Here is a 6684-nt window from a genome sequence, read left to right on the forward strand (position 1 = left end):
AAAACCATCAAGGTAATCATCTTCACACATCTTCGAGCAGTTGTAGTTACAATTTTACAGAGGATCAAGCACTTCTATTTTGTCCCCTTCACCCGGAATCCACCGCGATATAGGCAACTTGGGTCAGTCAACGAGCAGAACACTTAGCAAATTAAGCTCGTCTTCGAAGGTAAACGTCCGTGATCATTGCTTCGAGCTGTTGTACACTATTACAATGCTGAGGAGCTGCGCGATACTGTTTTGTCTTCTCCTGCTGTAAATCGAATAAGGTCCAGCGAGAGGAGCCGAGAAGTGATTCCCATCAGTGTTCATCTCTAAAGGACCGGACATATAGCCCCGCTCCAATGGCCCTGACATGAAGCCTCTTTCCAAAGGTCCCGAGATGAGCCCCCGTTCGATGGGTCCTGACATGAATCCCTTCTCCAAAGGTCCAGAGAATGTTCTGGAGATCGGACCCGAGAAGGTGACGCCCCTGGGAATGGGTTGCAGTGGCAACGCACTGAAGGAAGAGGTGCTCTCGAAGGCAGCCGCACGATCATCCGGGACGCTAGTGAAGGAGTGGAATTGCTCATGGCAGACGGCGGTATGCGGGGTGGAAGTGTTTGCAGTCACGGAAGCACCAGAGATTGATTTGAAGGTGGTTTCGGAGAGGTTTCTTGGTTTGTCAGCTGAAACAATAGCATTGTCGCTGTTGTGCAATCGGAAAGAACCGCTGCGAGCTTCGGAATCAGCCAAGGGAACAGGGACGATGCTGTATCTGTCTGAGGGGGAGGGAGAGAGGTGAGGGGGGGACTCGAGGGATGGACGAACATAGCAGAAGGAATGGCCTAAGCCTTCGTCGAGAGGCTCAGAGAAGAAAACAGCCACTCGCTTGCGATCGTGAGCAACAGGCACAAAGCACCCCACCACGCGCGACACACTGTTGCCCATGGCACATCTCTCTCTTCTTGTGATTGCTTGGCAGCTCTGTTTGACGATCCTCTCCTACTGCGGGCTTGTCAAGGTTAGAGGGGAAGATGGGTGGTGCGGAATTCCATGGCCGAATCTGAGGGAGAAGCACAAGCTACAGAGGTAGAGGGAAGGGGGAAGCAAATAGGCTTGATTTGTGTGTAGGGAGAGGGAGATTGCGAGGAAGCACGGCTAGGGAGGGAGGGAGGGAGGCCTTATAGGCTTCAGGAGGGCTGTTGAGCAACAAAGTGCGACTGGTTCCACAACAAACTGTGATGGCAGCAAACTGAGATGAATGCGGAAGAGGCACGAGGAGGGGTGATTGATTGCAGCATTGATTGCAGCAGAAGGAGCAGAAGAGCAACAACAGCAACAACAACAAGGCACAACAGAAAGCGAAGACGAGCTGAAAAACCGTTGTTCTTAAGAAAGAGAGCAATGAATAGTCGAGTATGTATCGAAGGTATACAAACCGAGACGGGCTTTTCAATAGCGATCAATCGATACGATGAACTGAATACAGCTGGTTGACAACGAGCAGAACACTTAGCAAATTAAGCCCGAATACAGCTGGTTGACAACGAGCAGAACACTATTTCAATGCTTTCACCTTCTGTCGAAGTGATCAACGTGAGCAAGGATTTCGTTCGTCCGTTTCGCCTGTTGAAGTGATCAACGTGAGCAAGGATTTCGTTCGTCCGTTTCGCCTATATTTAAAGGTTTTGCCTTGGCTTTTTACGCAGTTGGCTTTTTACGCAGCTTTTCAAAAGCTTTCCAGGTGAGGAATCCACAAAAGACTCAAATAGAGTACTGGTCATTTCTAGAACAATGCTTTAAATAGACAACTGTACCTTACGTAGTGTGAACAGTTGAGAGACAAGTTGAGAGCGTGCAGATGTCTCCTCCTTCAGGCTAGCCTCCAAAAAGGCTTTTGTACCGAGCTCAGTTTGTTTTGCAACACAACAAGCTCTCTCTGAACGTCAGTAAGCCGACCTTGGCCCTGTTGCTCTTCTGACTCATACATCTTTAGCTTTGCTTTCAGTTGGCTTACTTCTTCATTAAAAAGAGACTGCAATTCAAGGACATTGTCTCAGAAGACTCTTTTGAAGCTTAATTGTGAAACAGAAAGGTAAGAAATTTGATACCTGCAGGGATTGTAGCTCTTGTTGAAGCATGTTATTCTCAGCATATGTATTATCACTGAAAGCTGGAGATATTGATTTCTTTTGTGGCTGTGAAAGCTGCTTTGCTTCTCGTGCTACTTGCAGCTCAGCTCTGAGTTCCTCATTCTCTTGTTTCAACTGCAAGGGACGCATATATTGTTTACATTTTTCTTTTCAGTTGGCATGTAGGTTAGACGGACATGGCACTTTCAATCTTATAATATATACACCAGTAAACTGCAAAAAACTATTGATGTCTCTAATTTACCTTGACCTGAACTCAAATAAAAGAAAACCTTGAAAACTTTCTTTAATCAAAGGATTTAAATACAAAGTCATTGAAGAGACCTTGCCACGAATTAAGACCAGTGTGTCATTTTTAGCATCCACAATCACTCGGAGCAAAGTGAGACCATTTTCCAACCTTGTCAACTGCAAAAAAGCTAAAGGGTTAATACCGACTTTGTACTCAAAGCCATCAACAAATTGTTTTAGAATTCATGTTACCTGGTCCATCAATGCTTTTCCCTCGGCAAAATCTGGAGCTACTTTGGGTGCGGCTTTATTAATATCAAATCCTGAAGGTTTGAACGTTGGCAGGACATGACGCTGGAAGGCATCCATAGTGTCAGCCAGGGTGGTTCCAATTCCAACACTGTTTTTTAACGCCTCTTCTAGCGATTGCAATCGCTGTGTCAATTGACTTTCCTGTGCAGCAGCAACTTGCTTCGTGTCTTCTAGGGCTCGCGCACACTGTTCTTTCTGACTTCTTGCTTGTTCCCTCTCGCTCAAAGCTTGAAGAAGCTGTCCTGATGTACTTTGCAACATATTTTTCAGTTGCTCAACCTCGGCCTTCAATTGTGATGTGGCCGACTGAACCATAGATGCAACTTCTGCATCGCGATGTTGCCGAAGTCTTTGGAGCTCAATCCGCTGTAGAAGTTACACAAATCACTTAAAGCATGATTTGGACAGTTATACACTAGTTCTTTGTATAATGTGAAAGGGGAGGGGTCGCACCTGGTTTTTCTCGCGGGCAATAAGGTCGTTGAGCTGACATCGTAACAGATCGTTCTCATTCTTGAAGGATCGATTTAGGACACTTTCCACGTCGCTGATGCCTTTCTGCCGCCTCTGTTGTAAATTGAGCACCACAATGTTTTCATAAACAAGGATTCGACATGTAGAATAATCATTCTGGAAATATTATATCGCTAAAGTCATACTGGTCATCCACGTACCTCCGGAGAGCCAGATACGTCACCTGCATTCCTACTTCCACTCGGATCTGCATCAGGACAAGTTAATTTTGGTGAAGAAAGGCGCCACATCGCTAGTTTGGCCCAGTATCTTTAGAATTTTGACAAATAGGCATTGCTAGATTTGCGAACGCATTCCCCTTCAACATGTAAGAGCACGGTAAATGATGCCGCAGAAAATTTAGTGCTTCCAACAAAACCATGGGTATGTTCTCATGCCTACGATCTCCATTGGGCTATTTTGATTAGTTCCAAATTTCTTTGGTCTGCCGCAACAGGAGGCAATCGCTTCTAACAAGGATACGTTCTAGGGAGGCGGTGCTCCCAGATACGAACTCAGTCCATACAAGCATCAGAAAAGCACACAAAAGATTCGGAATATGAAGAAGGGGGGAGTACAAAGAAGGGAGGCAAGGGCAGCAGGGTTGGAGGTTGAGGAGGGAATTTGAGGGGAGGCTGTAGCTGCCATGGAGGGGCTTTTTACGCAGCTTTTCAAAAGCTTTCAAAGCTTTTGGGCTTTCAGAATTTAAAAAATCTAAGGGTGTATATTGTGCCATGTGGAAGCACAGGATTTCAGAATTTGAAAAAACGTCCTAGTGCTGGCCAAGTAACAAGAGTCACAGGGTGCCGATAGCAGTGCCCCCGAGTAGCCTGCTTCATAGATAAATCCTGCACCTTTGGCTTGTAGCACGATCGTATCTACGCAAGCAACGAGACACAGCATGGGCTTTGGAGGGCTTTGGCAAACTGTTGTGCGCTCCCTACTATTGATTACATGTCTAAATGCCTAACTTATCAGGGTAAAGATGAGCTCTGATTTAGGTCATCACTACAAGTAACCTGCCAGGAAGGTTGCATACCCGGGAAACAAAGACTTGTTTGATTTTCCAATTGATTTCTTTGGAAGTGTTAAGAATCTCCCGTAGACAAGATCGGCATCAAAAAAATGAAGGTTGCTAACTTATAGACTACAAAATCAGACGTTTCGAGGGCTTTCTCTCTCTTCGAGAATTATGACATGCCACTCTAGAGTCTGTGTTGTGTACTATGCCTTTCTCTCTCTTCGGATTGAGCCCTTTTGCTTTGCTTTTCTCTGTTTACTATTGTCTCGCCTTGTTCTACAGACCCATTCTCTTTTCGTGGGTGGGTGCTAGTAAGGGAGAAGGGAGCCAGGTTGCCAATGACGAAGAAGGGGGGGTTCGTTCGAGGTGCAGGAAATGCTTGCGTTTTGGCCGCGCAGGTGCGAAGGTGGGAAGGGAAGCAATGTGTTGCTGCAAGGCTGAGCAAACATCACCTTGGAAGGCATGATATTGATGAGCCAAGATTGATTCATGAGCATCCTCATCATCCAGCTCAACTAGGATATTGGCAAAACTCAGCTTTCTCTCTGTGCCGCTTCTTTTGCATGTCGCGGGTGTAGGTGTAGTTGAGGCTTGAACAAGGGGGTTTCGAGCTTCGCAGAGCTACCCTTTGTGTCAGCCACATTGTCAATTACCTACGAACGGATTGACAGGAGCTTGTGCTTGTATCGAATTGGAACTCCTAGTCTCCAATTTAGACCAGCAAGAGGGGCATTTCATCCACATCTTGCTACGCATGCAGGGTACATACAACAGGCAACAAAAGATCCGCAAGAGTCGTTACTCATTCTTATGAAATATGCGCTGCCAAGGTCCTGAAAAGTGTCGTAGAAGGCCCTTATTCAAAGCACCTTGCTTCGGCTTAGCAAGGTGTTGAACGTGTCTATTGCACAAGCTTCCATGATCGTCCGCCTACTCCCAAGAGGAAGATACTAAGGGAGCTTGAGTGGCAGGAAACCTGACCCAAACAGCACGAAATTGTCGAAATGCAAAGCCAATTTAATGTTGTAGTGAACATCTAGGATGGACTTGTGCTGCAAACCGTCCTCTGCAAAAATTTCTTTGCAGAAGCGAGATGGAAGTAGGTAGCAAAAGCAAGGTGGAAATAGAAAACGAAAAGCGTGAAGAGCTCGGCCTCAAAATGCTGTAAACGAAATCCAGCTTACAACGTGTGCAGATAGGAGAGGGTATCGATGCTTCGAGAGATTGTCATAGGGTGCCTCGACTTTTCTTTTTAGAAGTTTCCTTTCCAATAGTAAATTTCACTCATAGAAAGTCCGCTTTAGACGGGAACCTCACCTCGTTGCTATAGGCTGCCCCGCTAGGGGCAGTGCTAATAAAAAGTGGGAAGTTGGACCAATCATAATATTTAGGACTTCACAAAAAGAAAATTCTGAATTTTCGCTTCTTAGAGAAGCTAACCTCCACTTAGACCTACTAAGAGGGCAGGTCAATTCATAATTTCGCTTATTACGGAATGCTCCTTCATTTAGACCTAGCCAGGGCCAAGCCAAAAAACACTTTTCCAATGAAACTTTTCAAAAGCATTCATTGATGAATGAGCCCACTTAGGCCTTTTTCCGTTGAGGTCCAATCATTCTTTTAGCAACGAAAATTAGCAGAAGAGCGCCCTTTGAGCTGCATCAATCGATCAGCCCCCAGATGTTGTCGTCCAAAATCAGAGCTCCCATTAGCAAGGAATGCACTATGCACATTGCAGCAAGATAAGCAGAGATGTGCACCGAACTATAAATCACATTTAATGTTAAGAAGAACACCCGATACGAGAAGAGATGCCTACAATTGCAAAAAGGCATATCTAAGCAAATGAGAGGATTACAAAGAGCACTACTTCGATGAAGTGCTTGCTTCAGCTGTAAAAGAATTGATCGATGGGCTGATTGCACGCATAGGAATTGTGAGATGAGGATATATGAATATCGAATGACCAAGAAAGTAATGCGGAAAATGGAAAGATTGAACAGGCAGCTACAAACAAGCGAGTATTTGATGTCTAAGGAAGAATATCGACATCCCTTTACAAAGACTCCATGAGGGATCAAAGATTGTCCATGTTTTTTTTACATAATCACAGAGCAAATGGCTCAAAAGCATGGATGGTCTAACATTGCTTCCAAAGAAGCCTAGTCGAGATTCTCAGTAGACAAGAAAGATGATGAAAATGCCAAAGAGAGAAATGAAATAGACACAATGTGGATCAAGACTGGACACGTGGATAACCATGCACCGAGGATTGCAAAATGCTAGAAGCCATGGACATCCACCAACTCGGACAAAGTTTATTAGAAGGCGACCAAACCTGTGGACCGAAGGTCATCATAATCGTTTTCACGTATTGTTGAAAGATTGCAGGACGCCAAGGAGGAGGAGAAGGTGCTGAGTGGATCACAAATACAGCTCCAGTTACAAATTCTGCATTCGTGAGCACGCACA

At 45.2% G+C, this 6684-nt stretch overlaps 1 pseudogene; it reads right to left on the reverse strand.

Moving 5' to 3' along the window:
- Positions 1-1172: 1172 nt before the first annotated feature.
- LOC147902893 (uncharacterized) lies at positions 1173-3442 on the reverse strand (annotated as a pseudogene).
- Between the last annotated feature and the right edge of the window lie 3242 nt (positions 3443-6684).

The sequence above is a fragment of the Dipteris shenzhenensis genome, chromosome 4, assembly GCF_047967505.1.
Source record: "Dipteris shenzhenensis isolate YYH24624 ecotype China chromosome 4, Dip_SZ_1.0, whole genome shotgun sequence".
NCBI lineage: Eukaryota > Viridiplantae > Streptophyta > Polypodiopsida > Gleicheniales > Dipteridaceae > Dipteris > Dipteris shenzhenensis.